We start from the raw sequence: 13,224 nt of genomic DNA on the forward strand, positions 1-13,224 counted from the left end.
AGATGACGGGGTGGGCTCTCCTTGGCCGGAGCTGCCCCCATCGGTGGCTGAGCTGCGGATACATCACATGGGAAAGAACTAAGGCGCCAATGACTCCTGAAGAACAGAAGAGGGTTTTCCTAAAAACAGAGTGAAATGGGGAGACTTTATGGAAACATGGTAATGGGTCCATCAAGTCATCCCTGACGTGGCAGCCATGGGAGGGGCGGCGCTGTGCTTGGTGTGGTGCCCGTGACAGTGGCCCTGGCACAGGAGGTGGATTCTGAGGAGACCGCTGTCAGGGTTCAAAACCCACCAGGACACCGGGGAGTGTCTGTCACACTGCCACCAGCCATTAGCGTCTGGTTCACATGGCCCGGACCGCTGCCACTCGGTCAGCTCTGAACTCTTATGTGCTCAGGCCAGACGTTTGATTTTCTGTGAGACAGCAGCCACTTCCTAGAATTCGTCTTTTTATAGCCTCTGACATGCATATTTAATGGTCCCGCAGCAGAGGGCAACAGCGGCCCCGCTCCCTGACAGTCCCGAGGCCAACAGCCCTAGGAGCACTCGGGGTCTTGGGCCAAGGACACCAACACCAATCACCTAACTGAAAGCGGAAAAGCTGAGCACTCAGCCCACCAACTCCACAGCAGAGTGGCTGTCCTAAATATGGGGCGACCTGGAAAGCAGGATAGTGACAACTGGCTACAACACAGAATAAAACGAGATCATAAAGCCATTGTGCCACTCGTTTTTTAAAAAGTAAAAGGCTGGGGGGATGGACATAACGACTCGTTTCTAATTAGTAAAGTGCAGAAAGAAACCTAACCAGCACACCTCAGCCAGTGACCCAGGTTCCCGCAGTCGCATGAGCCGCGTGATGTGGGCACCCTGGATGTGACAAGATGAGAAGGTCACCCTCTGAGGGCTTCCTCCCCAAACCCACAACCCTAGTCTAGTCATGAGGGCAACATGAGTCACACCCCAACTGAGGACAACCTCCAGCCCACTGCCTACCTCCTCAGACTGAGCGCCACGGAAAACAAGAACAGCTGAAGGACCTGTTGCAGCCAACAGGACACTGAGCAGCATGATGGCCGAGTGCAGGATGGGGTCTGGAGACAGAAGGACGTCGAGGGTGAGGTGAGATGCTGAGGGTCTGGAGTGCAGTGGGCAGTGGCGCGTAGGACCAGCCCTCAGCTGTGACCACCACTGTGAGTGCAGAGTGGACACCAGGGCCCGCGGGAACCCTTCCACCTCCACACGCCCCACAAATCAGAGCTATGCCAAACACAAGGTTCATTAAGTACATAGATAATTCTCATCTTGGTGGGACCACAGAGAGACACTTTAAGAATCAAGGCCTGGAAAACAGACAGGTGCAGCTCGTGAACGTCAGGGTATGAGAGGGACCGTCCTTCGGAACCACTATGTTAAGTGATTGGGCAAGAACACAAGAGATACCCAGAAACCACCAGGTGAAAGGTAGTGGTGGGAGGCAGGTCTCCATATATTGATTACAAAGGGGAGGGATCCAGTACTGGGGTCGTCTGAAGTCATATAGGCGGTGGGAGGTTGACCCCAATACTTAGGTGTGACCCAACATCTCAGAGCATTCTTGCCTCAAAGTGTTTCTCCTAAAAATAGCCCCAAGGAAATGGGCATATATAAGTTTTGTGGCATTCTACGAGATATGTGACCCAGATATCTGTGAGCGAATTGATGTCAGGAAAGACAGCAATGTGGGAACATTCTAGACCAGTGGTCGGCAAACTGCGGCTCGCGAGCCACATGCGGCTCTTTGGCCCCTTGAGTGTGGCTCTTCCACAAAAGACCACGTGCGGGCGCGCACGTAGAGTGCAATTGAAACTTCGTGGCCCATGCGCAGAAGTCAGTTTTCAGCTCTCAAAAGAAATTTCAATCGTTTTACTGTTAATATTTGGCTCTGTTGACTAATGAGTTTGCCAACCACTGTTCTAGACCATAAGCCAGCAAGCTTTCTCTGTAAAGGGCCCCTCACAACCACTCGCTACCACTGAAGACAATGTGTGAACAAACACAGGACCATGTTCCAATAAAACTTTACTGACAAAAGCAGGTAGTTTGCCGGGCCATAAGTTGCAGAGCCCAGCAACCAGCTCTCAACACACAGCTCATATGACTCTCTCACCAGCCAGGAGGTCGCCCAGCAGGTTCTTACTGCAGCCCAGCCTAAGGTCTCCCAGCTTTAGGACGTGGCCCCACCTAGCAGCAGGTAGAAGAGCCCACTTCCTGGAGAGGCCCTCTCCTCATGCCCCTAGCTCTCTGGCTCAAAGAAGTCCAAGGAAGCCAGCACTTCATGGGTTACTCCTCAACATGGCACAACCAGGCCTCAGTGACCACACACACCTGCTGGTCCCCTCAAGGCTTCGACGAAGTTTCAGGAATACATCTGCTCACAGCACCTTCAGCACCTTTTAAACCTAGCATACATGGTCATCTATCCCCAGAGGTCCTGGCTCTGGACAAGTGACCAATGGCCACTGGTGAGCAGGCCTGGCTCAGGCCTAGGACCCAGAGCTGCAGCCCACATGACCACAGACCAGCTCACCCAGGAACAGATTGGATGGCTGGCATCTACCAGTGGAGAACGCAGGGATTCAGGAAGCAACTGCAGCAGGAAGGAGCAGGACAGGCTGGGGCACACAGCCCTGACCAGTGCCATCCTACTCCTCCCCATGAAGCCACCCATCTGTATCTTCACCTTGTCATTTCATTCCAAAAACATTTCAGCACTCTGCAAAGCTGACAGGTGTTCTGCGAAGTCCCACACCTACACCAGTGCTGGCCACACCCCAAGCATGAACCCTTCCCAGCCAGCTGAGGCCAGGGGCATCTCAAAGCACAAAGCAGCCACCAACACCCTTGACCCTGACCCCTAGGATACAGGACACCCACTGGCTCAGAAAGTATTCCCATGCCCCTACAGGCAACCTATGGGCTTTTTCTTTTTTTCTGCCCTCGATCAGTTTCTCTTGCATCGATTTTGATGCCCATGTTTCTGGCTCCCTGAAATACAGACTTAATCCTAATACCAGTCAACGTCAGATGGTGACCAGGGACAACTTCCTTCCCCAGGCCACGCCCGACCTCCGTCACTCTGGGGACTGCACAGAAGCTGCGGGGCACTTGAGCTTTGTGTCCCTGAGAGAAGTGTATGCGCCCTTGTGGTTATTGAGCAAACACAATGAGTCCTCTCCAGGGTCAGAGGGGGCAGCCATCAGCCCAGAGTAGCAGGCGGGGCAGTGGAACGCAGCCGAGGCTGTCCAAGCTCAGGGGCAAAGAGGAGGCCACAGACCCACCTTCTGGCTGTGTCCTGGGAGCCCGGACCCAGGTGGTCTGCTGCAGATCCTCACTCAGAGTCTGTGTCCTGCTGTGGCTTGGGAGCCCAGACCACCACGGTCTGTTGTGGGCACTGGGTTAGAGCCTGAGTCCTGCCAAGGACAGAATTCCCAAGCAGGCCCCAAGTGCACTGTGTCCTTCTCCACTCTCCGGTTACAGCCTCCACCAGCCCCCCCATCTCCACGCACAATCTCCCCTCCCCGAGTGAGCCAGCACATTCCTCCCCCACGCCTTCCTCCTCCAGCTCAAACATGGGATTTCACCACAGTCTCTCCCAGAACAGCTCCCCAGGGAGGAACAGAGTGACCTCTGAGACTCAGAGCCAGACATGCTCCCAAGGGTCAGCTGGCTAGGCTGGACGAACACTGGCAGCCATCACCCCTTCCTGCCACCAAGCATGGGCGGTCTGCCCACCACTGGACACTGAGGGCCACACAGAGGCCTGCACAGGCGCAGTGATGGGGGAACACATGGTCTGCCCATGGAGCCGAGAGGCACCTCAGCAGAGTGGAGTCCCTTCTGGTGACCTCATGGTGCATCCATCGGCCAGACCGCACAGCACCCCACAGCCACTACCCCAGAGGCCAAGTCTTCTTTGAAGTGGTTAAGTGCTGGCATGAAGTGATTTTAGATTCCATAATCCTAACAGTTAGATAATGACCCCTGGCCCTTGCCTGTTGCCCTCCATGCTCTGCACCAGGATCAATTCTGGGACCTGAAATCCAGCAGCCTGGCAATCGAGGCCAGCAGGTGCCCATGGGCTCTGCATTCAGGCCAAGAAAACATGAAAGCTTGAGGTTGAGTTCCCACATTTTTAACAGCAAGTTTCTGGCTGAAACAGAAACGCCTGCTACATTAAAAACAGAGGAAACATTGAGAGGACAAGGACCACCCACAATCCATCAGCCAGGACCACCACTGCTCCTGAGGGGTTTTCCCTCCAGCGTGTCCTCTGGAAGGAATGAAGAGCCGCCCCCTTCCCCATCGGGGCTTCCAGGGAAGTAAAAGGGTCCTCTGAGAACATGCCACAAGAGAATGATATCCATGTACAGCCTCGGGTTAAAGCCCACCTGGGTGCAGGTATGTTCCTCTCCTTCCCCCACCAACCAGGCACATCCAACAGGCTCCTGCCACTGTCTTCTACGGCGCCCCATGGGTTGGGAGGAGGTTCCCACGGAAAACACTGAGGAGACCTGGGGAATTCTAAGGCCCAAGACCAAGGACCAAGGCCCCTGCTCCCGCCTCAACTTACTCATCACTCCATTCAGGGCCCTCAGTCCCCACTGTTTGGACATGACCCCACCTCTGGCAGGTTTTTAGATCTGACACTCACAGTCTAGAAAGCAAAGACAGTACCAGGTGCTCAGCTACCAAGAGGCACTGATGCTGAGAAATGGCAACCAGGGGTCGCCAAAAGTCCTGGCAAAGTAGTCAGACATACACATGTGTGCACACTCAAACACAGACACACATCAGAACACAGGCACACGTGAGCAGACACAGACACCCATAGATACACACATGGCATATATACACACAGGACACATTCAGGCACACACACAACACACTCACATTAACATACTTGTGCAGGCACACACTCAGTTTGTGCATGCAGATATACACATGCATACACGTTTACACATACACACGAGCACACACGAGCACACAAGCACATAGGCATCACTGGGGACCACGGCTCTGAGAGCTTTAAGAGCAGAATGTGTTCCCAGACTTTTCTCTAAAGAACGCACACCCCTCGTGGAAATGACAGGCTCCTGGGGAACCCCACTCCTCACACCCCCTCAGTCACGTGGCTGCTCACTGCTCCTGGACCGACCCCTCTACCTCAGGGACCAGCAGCTGGCAATCTGAGGGTGTAGATAAGAACCCCCACCAGCCCCCTGGGGCAGCTCCCATTACCAACTCCGGCTCCTGTCTGGCTGTGGTCAAGACCCTTGGTGGGAGGAAGAGGAAACCTAAGAACAACCTGGCGCTTCTCTCCTCTGATTTCGGCTCAACTTGATCCCTCCCCAGTGACCATCCTCCGAGCCTCCGAGAACCCAGGCCCAACCCACAGGCGCCATGAACAGACAGAGCCCAGAGACAAGAGGTCACAGCCACCTCTGGGGTGGGCAGACTGGCTCCTGGAGAGGGAAACTGAGGCACAAGAACTCAGGGATGGCCTTGAATCCTGTAGGGCCTCACGTCACCCTGAGGTGGATGTGCCCACTCGAGCAGAGGGCAACAGACATGGACACACGGCGCACCCCCACCTCGCAGACGGCGCCAGGCCACAGCCACTGTGCTGGCCAAGGGCACGGCCTGTGTGTGAACACCCAGACAGGCCGTGTCCGGGCCGCATCACACAGCCGAATCGAAAGTGGTTCTGGCGCCCAGTGGTGAGCACAGGCCCAGGCGCCACTGGCTCTCCTCCCAACAGCCAGAGACCCCAGGCCTGTGAGTCATGCAGGACCAGGCAAGTGGAGACTGTGCTGGAGAATGACCCAGACGCAGGAAACTAAACTGCCGCCTGGAACCCAGCTCCCACCCCCATCCACACAAAACAAAAACGCACTTCCACTCCTCCCCCAACTGTTTTCTCAGAAAGAAACCGCCCGAGGAGAGAAAAAGGAAACCAGCCAGGAACCCCAAGGAGGGACCGGGGCCTTTCTCAGGGCCCTGCCAGAGGCGGCCCGTGGGGTCCACACAGATGCCTCCACCCCAGGCAAGACCTCCACACCATAGTTCACCGTCTTTCTGGCCAGGGACCCAGGGACCCAGTCCCTGACCCCCGCCCCGTAGCCCCCACCAGCCACAGAGACCACCTGGATGGAGCCAGCTCACCAGGGCTCCCCTAGCAGGAAGTTCAAGAACCCACATGGCGCCAGCAGTCATGGACCGGGGAGCGGGGCTGCCTCATTTTTGGTGGGTCCTGCTGAAGCTCAGGGGCTATCTGCACAGAGCAGCTCTCTGCTCTGAAAAGTAAGCTCCCCTCTTCTTCACAAAAGGAAGGTATTAACACTTTGTGCCTGCTCTTTCGCTGGACAGCATTGCCCCAGCATCCCCCCAGAAGGGGGCCCAGGCCCCCTGGGGTCAGTCCTCAGCAGGTGACCACAGCCAAGCCGCCTGGCAGGGTCTAGACGGCCCATTCACCCATCTATTCCAGGTGCCATCCATGCCACTGTTACTCAGCCTCAGCCCCACACGGCCCCTCATGAAGGCAGGCACACCCCACAGAGGTGGGTTTTCACTCCTGAGGCCCCTAGCTGACCTCACATGCCCAGAGCTGGCAGACATCTGCACACACACCCCAGTACAGCTGTCTCTACAAAATGACTCTACGGGACACCCCCACAAACATGCTGAAATGGAAAGCACCTGGCCGTGTGAAAAGTACTGGTAGTTAAAACCTAACGCTGAATATCACATTTTGCCCTCCAGTCTCACATCTACAGAGCCCGACGCTTATAAAATCCATACCCACAGAGGTGATGACAGGAGACCCGGCAGGCTGGCAGCACAAAGCGATCAACCAGACACCGGCAGACGCAGCCCCGACCAGACCACGGTCCCATCTGCTGTGCCCCTGCTGTAACAGGGCCTGTTCACCTTCTTCCTTAATCATTAAACCCCCAGGACAACAGATTCTGGTCAGCATCAAGCTATCTTAAGAACAAAGCCTCAGGTCTGCTGACCATGGCATTTCCGCCAAGCTGAAGATAACATCTCGCCTTCAGTTGTCTTTCAGCCCCAGGCCCAAGAAAGCTCGGAAAGTGGATGACCCTGTGGAGCACACCCTCATGAAAATAGAGCAATGAATGCCCTGGCTGACATCTGACAAAACCATCAACTACTCCCCACCTCGGCCCCAGCCAATCAGTAGAGTCAAGACCCTAACTCCCTTAGCCACCACGATTAATGATTTTCCACACATAACCCACCCCCTGGAAGCCATCAAGGAGCCAGCTCTTGGAGCCCTAGCTTACCTGTGACTCCAGGCTTGGCATCATTTCCTTAAAATAAACCAACTTTCTTGGCTGTAAATTCCTTTTGTACGTTATTGGGCTTTGAGGTGAGCAGACAAATAGACTCCTCCTTCAGTCTGGTAGCAGCTGTGCAGCAGCAAGAAGCCATCGACAGCGGCCCTCCAGCACTGCTGCCCTGAAAGGTATCCTGGTCCAAGGCCACCCGTCCCCTGATGCAGGAGCCCAGGCTTGGGGGTCATCAGGTCAGGGCCTAGGACCATGGCCACAGGTCTATTGGTCCAAGGCCCTGACAGAGGCTCTTCACCACGGCCGGGTCCCCCAGTGGGCAGGGAAGCAAGGACAGCCCACCATTCACCTGCTGGGTGCGACCTGGACAGATACCTCTGGCCCACTCCAGCTGCCCCAACACAGTCTGTGAGCCTGAGCTGCAGCACATGACCACAAGCCAAACATCTCCCAAGATCCCACGTGGCCTCGGCCCTGACCAGGCCCGAGACCACAAGGTACCTTACTCTTGCAGCAACCTCTTTCCAATGGTCCCGTAAGAACTTCATCCCAAATCCCAGTGGTATAGAGTAAGCCTGGCACATACCTCTGAGTAGAAGACATTTGTGGTCAATTATTTGAAGGAAACATCTTTGAAATTCAGTTGAACCTGGGCCACTGAGGAAGGGATAGATGGTGCCACGTCTCCTGTCCCCTCCAGGTCCCAAGGCAAAGATGAGAAAAGGGGTTCCCATTCTCCAATAGCACATGAGACACCAACGATGCACAGGCCCCATCAAGGCACTAGGCGCAGCAGGAAATTCCACTGGCTCACTTGGCCCCACAGAGCTGCCTGGCACAGAGGTGGGTTGCACACAAAGCACAGGGGTACCTCCACATCCAAGCCCTGTGGGACTGCATGGCCAACTCCTTCCCGGCTAGCAACCCTGCCGAGCACACGGGCCCACTCTGCCAAGGGCCCTCAGAACACACACACCAAGCGCTCCTCCAACTGCCTCTCCCACTCCCTGCACCAAGGCAGTGTAGCCTCACCGGCTCTAGGCTGCCCCTTGTGGAATTCCCCTGGGCCAGTCATCACCCCTGGCTTCAGACTCTGACTCAGTCACCGGACAGTCTGACAGTTGGGCCCAAAAGACAATATGGGGTTCTAGCTGGTTTGGCTCAGTGGTCAGAGCGTCATCCACAGACTGAAGGGTCATGGGTTTGATTCTGGTCAAGGGCACATACTTCAGTTGCAGGCTCCATCCCGAACCCCTGTTGGGGTGGCTGCGGGAGACAACCAATCAATGTGTCTCTCTCACACATCAATATTTCTCTTTCTCTCTCCTTACTTCCACTCTTTCTAAAAATCAATGGGAAAAAAATATCCTCAGGTGAGGATTTAAAAAAAAAAAAAAAAGACAATATAAGGACAGCCATATGCATATGTCCATGTCACCGAAAGGGACCGCAAGAACACAGAGCCTGCCTGTGGAGTCGGCTGCTCCCTGCTCACAGCCACAGCCCACCTCATGAACTATGACAGGTGGGCGGTGGGCTCACCTGGATGGAGCAATTCCAGCCTTCGTGACTCCTGGTTGCAGCAACCCTCTGGACAGTCACAGAGCCAGGGCATCAGAGCAGAACAGGCCCCAACGCGTATAGTCTCCATGTGGACAGAGCCAAGGTTCAAGACTGAAGGCCCACCCCGCCTGGTCACCACTCTCCCTGCCCGTGACACTGTCCCCAGCCCCCAAGTCCTGAACAAATGTCCCCTTCTGAGAGGACACGCCAACACGCAGACCCTCCTGGTGCTCCATTTTCCCCACTGCACCACAAATCGCATTCAAGATCCTAAGCCACCATTCCCCAGGAGGAGGGCTGAGACCCTCTGCTCACTGATGCACCAAGAACCACGATGGATCAGCCATGGCGGACACTCCACAACCTTCACAGGTCAGACAGCAGCTGCCATAACCAGTCCCCAGTGGCCCTGCAGTGGCCTGATCCTTTTGGGCTGCCGCTGGAGGTATCCCTCAAGCCAAATCCCACGGCATCCACCCCCGAGCAGCAGCAGCCACTGGTGTCCACAGCTCAGACATCCACTCCAGCAAAGCACTTAGATCAGGTCTGGGGAACTTTCCAGAAGAAAAGACCACAGAACTGGACCTAAGAGGAGATGGGCTCCCACATTGTTCACAGGGCATGAAAGCTGGAAACACAATTCAGACCAGGGTGTAGACCAGGGCGCAGACGTGTCCCCACTGCCTGCATGGCCCAAGATGGAGCTGGCATCCCCAGCCACGTGACTGGACTGGTCTGCTGGGGAGCTGCAGGAAAGAACAGATACCCTCACATCATGTGGCCCAATGCCAGTGATCACGCCCCTCTCTATCCACCATGTGTGGAGTCACGCACACACATGCCCACATGTGTACACACACAAACATACACAAATGTCCACAAGCATGCACTAAGAGACATGTACACACATATGCACATGCAGGTGGCATGCTCACACACATGTGAACACATGGCCTCAGCAGGAGGCCTTAACCACATCTTCACTTGATTTATAAGAAAAGGGCCTATCACCTAAAGATGGTCTGGAACCCCTGTGAGTGCATGGAGGATACAGAAACACAGGCCATGCTCCCAGCACTCGGATCCACGCTCCATTTCGTGTGTCCAACTATTTTTTGTTTCTTTGCCTTTACAAGTGGAATTTGGTACAAAATACATGTTTGATAACCTCCGCTATCCACCTAATATGAAATCTCCCTAAAGAACATCCATGAGCCAAGCTGCCTACAGCCAAGGAGATAGGCTGAACACGGGGTCTGCCCAATGGATGGGACAGCGTGCTGCCTGTCCTTCCTGTGTCAGTGTGACACATCCCTTTCCTTCCTGAAACCCAGGGACGGATGTTGCTCCGTGTCCTTGCTCAGCAGGACGGAACCTGAAAGCTTTGTCCTATCCCACTTTGCAACTGCACTGCTCCCTGAACCCCCACATACAGCCCCCTGGAGTTGTGCCTTCACCATCTCAGCAGCCCCATGCTCGGCAGAAAACTCGCTCCAAACCTGGGGTCATGGCCTCAGAGGCCCTATAACCCCTGAAGTGGCCCAGCTGATGGCCTCATAGAATGCTAGCCACAACAGGGTAACGGTGATGCTCCCCAGGACTGCCTGGATCAGCGCATCGGGGTACTCAGGTCCCCTTCACAGAGGGTGGGAGAAGAGACCCTGAGTGACCAACAGGACCTGAGCAGCAGAGTGAAAACACAGAAAGGAATCCAGAAAGCAGAACAGCAACCCAAGGAAGAGGAAGTGGAGTCAGAGCCACGGGTAATGCCACGTGGGGAACAATCTCAGCTGGGGTAGGAGACAGGGGTTGCAGGACCCATGAACCCTCAAAGGGCTCCATGTACACTCCAAGGGCAGCCCCCACCCTATTAGCCAGAGAAGCTGGGGGTGGAACTTCCTTTGGGGGGCAGGACCGTGGGCTTGTGTGCCCGTCCACTCCATGGTCCCATAGGCTGTTCATGGCCTCTAGGACTCACCCACATGTGGGGGGGAGGGGTCACCAAGAGAGGGAGGTTAGTCTCCTCAAAGTCAGTTAAAAACCCACCATAATTAGCCCTGGCTTGTATTGTTGGAGTGTCATTCCATACACTGAAGGCTTTCAGGTTCGATTTCTGGTCAGGGCACTTACCCAGGTTGTAGGTTCCATCCCTGGTCAGGAGGCAACTAACCAACCTATCAACGTTTCCCTCTCACATTGATATTTCTCTCTCTCTTTCTCTCTCTCTCTCAAATCAATTTTTTAAAAAGTCACCATAATGAGAAGTCAGAAAAGCACCCTCCTCTCCACCTCCCCTCTGTAAGGTATTTCTACTAAGAAGGTATCGAGGATGCGGGGATACATAAAAACATGTCCTATTCACTTGCAGAACAGTCTCCCCTCACAATAAAATGCAGAATAAATGGCCCATCACACAGGGGACCCGGGTGTGGTGTCCATCCTCAGGGAGAGGACCAGCCCCCAGGAAAAGTAAACCCCAGTCATCCCAGTACACCAGGTCCCACCGTGCTGGAAGGGAATGCGGAGGCGGGAAGGGCACTCAAATGTGTCCACAGCAGAAGCTAACATTGATCTTGGCCTCTGCTTCCCACACCAGCCCTCTCTGCACCCAGCCAATTTTCACTCACTGGGGGAGTGTCTCCTTTAAGGGGCCAGGACTCCATGAAGCAGTGCTGGGGTGCAGCACCAGGCACAGGCCTGCCAAGAGAGCTGGGGTCAAGGCAGCAGGACTAATTCAAGATCAATGCCCAGCATCCACCACCTGCCCACACTGCCACTTGCCTGGGCGCCCCAGGGGCTTCTAATAGCCAGAAAATGGGCTAAACTTCACAAAGATATGGCTCCCAGGGAGGCTCCAGCCTGGAGCACAGAGAGGGCCCAGGATGCTGTGGGATCCTTCCTGCTCTAAGTGTCACAGGGTCAAGAGGCCTCCAAGCTAGACAGACCAGACTCTGATCTCATGAGCCCCTGGGCTGTAGTGGAAATAAAAGGCACGGGACCCAGGTAAGGGGTGAGGATGGCACCACCTCTTATTTCCACCATAGCCCAGGGATTTCCAGGTATAAGATCTCCCCAAATTTGCTCCACCACTACCAGGAAGCCCACCTGGAAAGCCAGGTGCCTCCCTAGGGGGTTCGAGGGTCACCCAGAGTCAGGAAGGACCTTCAGTAGCACCAGTGACGCTGTGATTGGGCAGGCATCAGGAAGAACCTTCAGTAGCACCAGTGATGCTGTGATTGGGCAGGCATGGCCACTGGCATGGGACCCTAAGTTCAGACCCCACAAAACGTGGACCCCACACATGGGCCTTTGGAAGCTGCTCCAGCCTTGATGTTTCCAGTTCCTGCAGGACCTTCCCCAATAAGAGGGCACATGGTGGCTTCCTCCTCATCATGCTGGTGACACGGTGCCCTTCACAGGGCGCTGACTGTGGTCTGACAGCTTACGTTAAAACTCAGAGCCCAGCCAGAGACCCCAAAAGACAACGTCACTGTGACCACTCAGCAGCACCTCCTCTGCCGCCTCTCTCTGAGGAAACATGAAGTGCACAGAACACAAAACATGGAAGTCCCAAGTCAGCTCGGTGCCAGCTCAGCCAAATGTCACAGTTCAGCTCAAACCTAAAGGGTCTGTTAACAAATGAGCACAAAGCCCACACTTGGCGCTCCTGAGTCTTCAATCACCCAGGCAGGTGCAATTTCCATCCGGCCCCCAGCTGGAACTGGGGGATCCAGGTTTGTAAAGTGAAAGCACTCGGGGAAGGGGGCCTGGGGGCTGGAAACCAGCTGGGCCACCCATCAGCTCTGGGCTCCTAGGCCCAGGGCACCACACGAGAGCTACTGAAAGCAGAAGGGACAAGCAGGGGGGAAATGATGCCCCGTTTTAAAACAAGCCACAAAGTCTGGAGAGAGTGAGTGTGGTCCCAAGATGGGGCTAGCAGGCAGGGAACCAGACATCCAATAGGGCGGTGGAGGGCTCCTTGGGGAACACAATGGCTGCTGGTGGCCAGAGAAGCTCATCCTTGATGCTCAGAACCAGAACCACTGGGGCAGTGGTGAAAGACTGAGCTTACAGACTCTGCCTTTATGTTCTACCTGGTCTCAAGACCCTGTGCCAGGAAGCAGCCAGGGAGCAGCTGTGACTAGCCCCACACCCAGCAGAGCAAAGCTGGGCAGCTGCCTCGCCCTGAGGGAGGGGACACCTGAGGGAGGGGACAGGACCCTAATGACTGATGATGCAACAGCCCATCAGGACATGCCTTCCACATGGTGTCCCCAGGAGGGCCTGGCCTTTCCTGCCAGAGTAG

The 13,224-nt window shown here is 55.2% G+C and overlaps 1 protein-coding gene across 7 annotated transcripts in view; it reads right to left on the reverse strand.

Annotated features, from left to right (window-relative positions):
• Positions 1-13,224, reverse strand: part of SLC12A7 (solute carrier family 12 member 7) — an 82,989-nt gene that overhangs the window by 37,241 nt on the left and 32,524 nt on the right. The gene's annotated exons all lie outside the window — the stretch shown is intronic.

The sequence above is a fragment of the Plecotus auritus genome (genome assembly GCF_963455305.1).
Source record: "Plecotus auritus genome assembly, chromosome: 7".
Lineage (NCBI taxonomy): Eukaryota > Metazoa > Chordata > Mammalia > Chiroptera > Vespertilionidae > Plecotus > Plecotus auritus.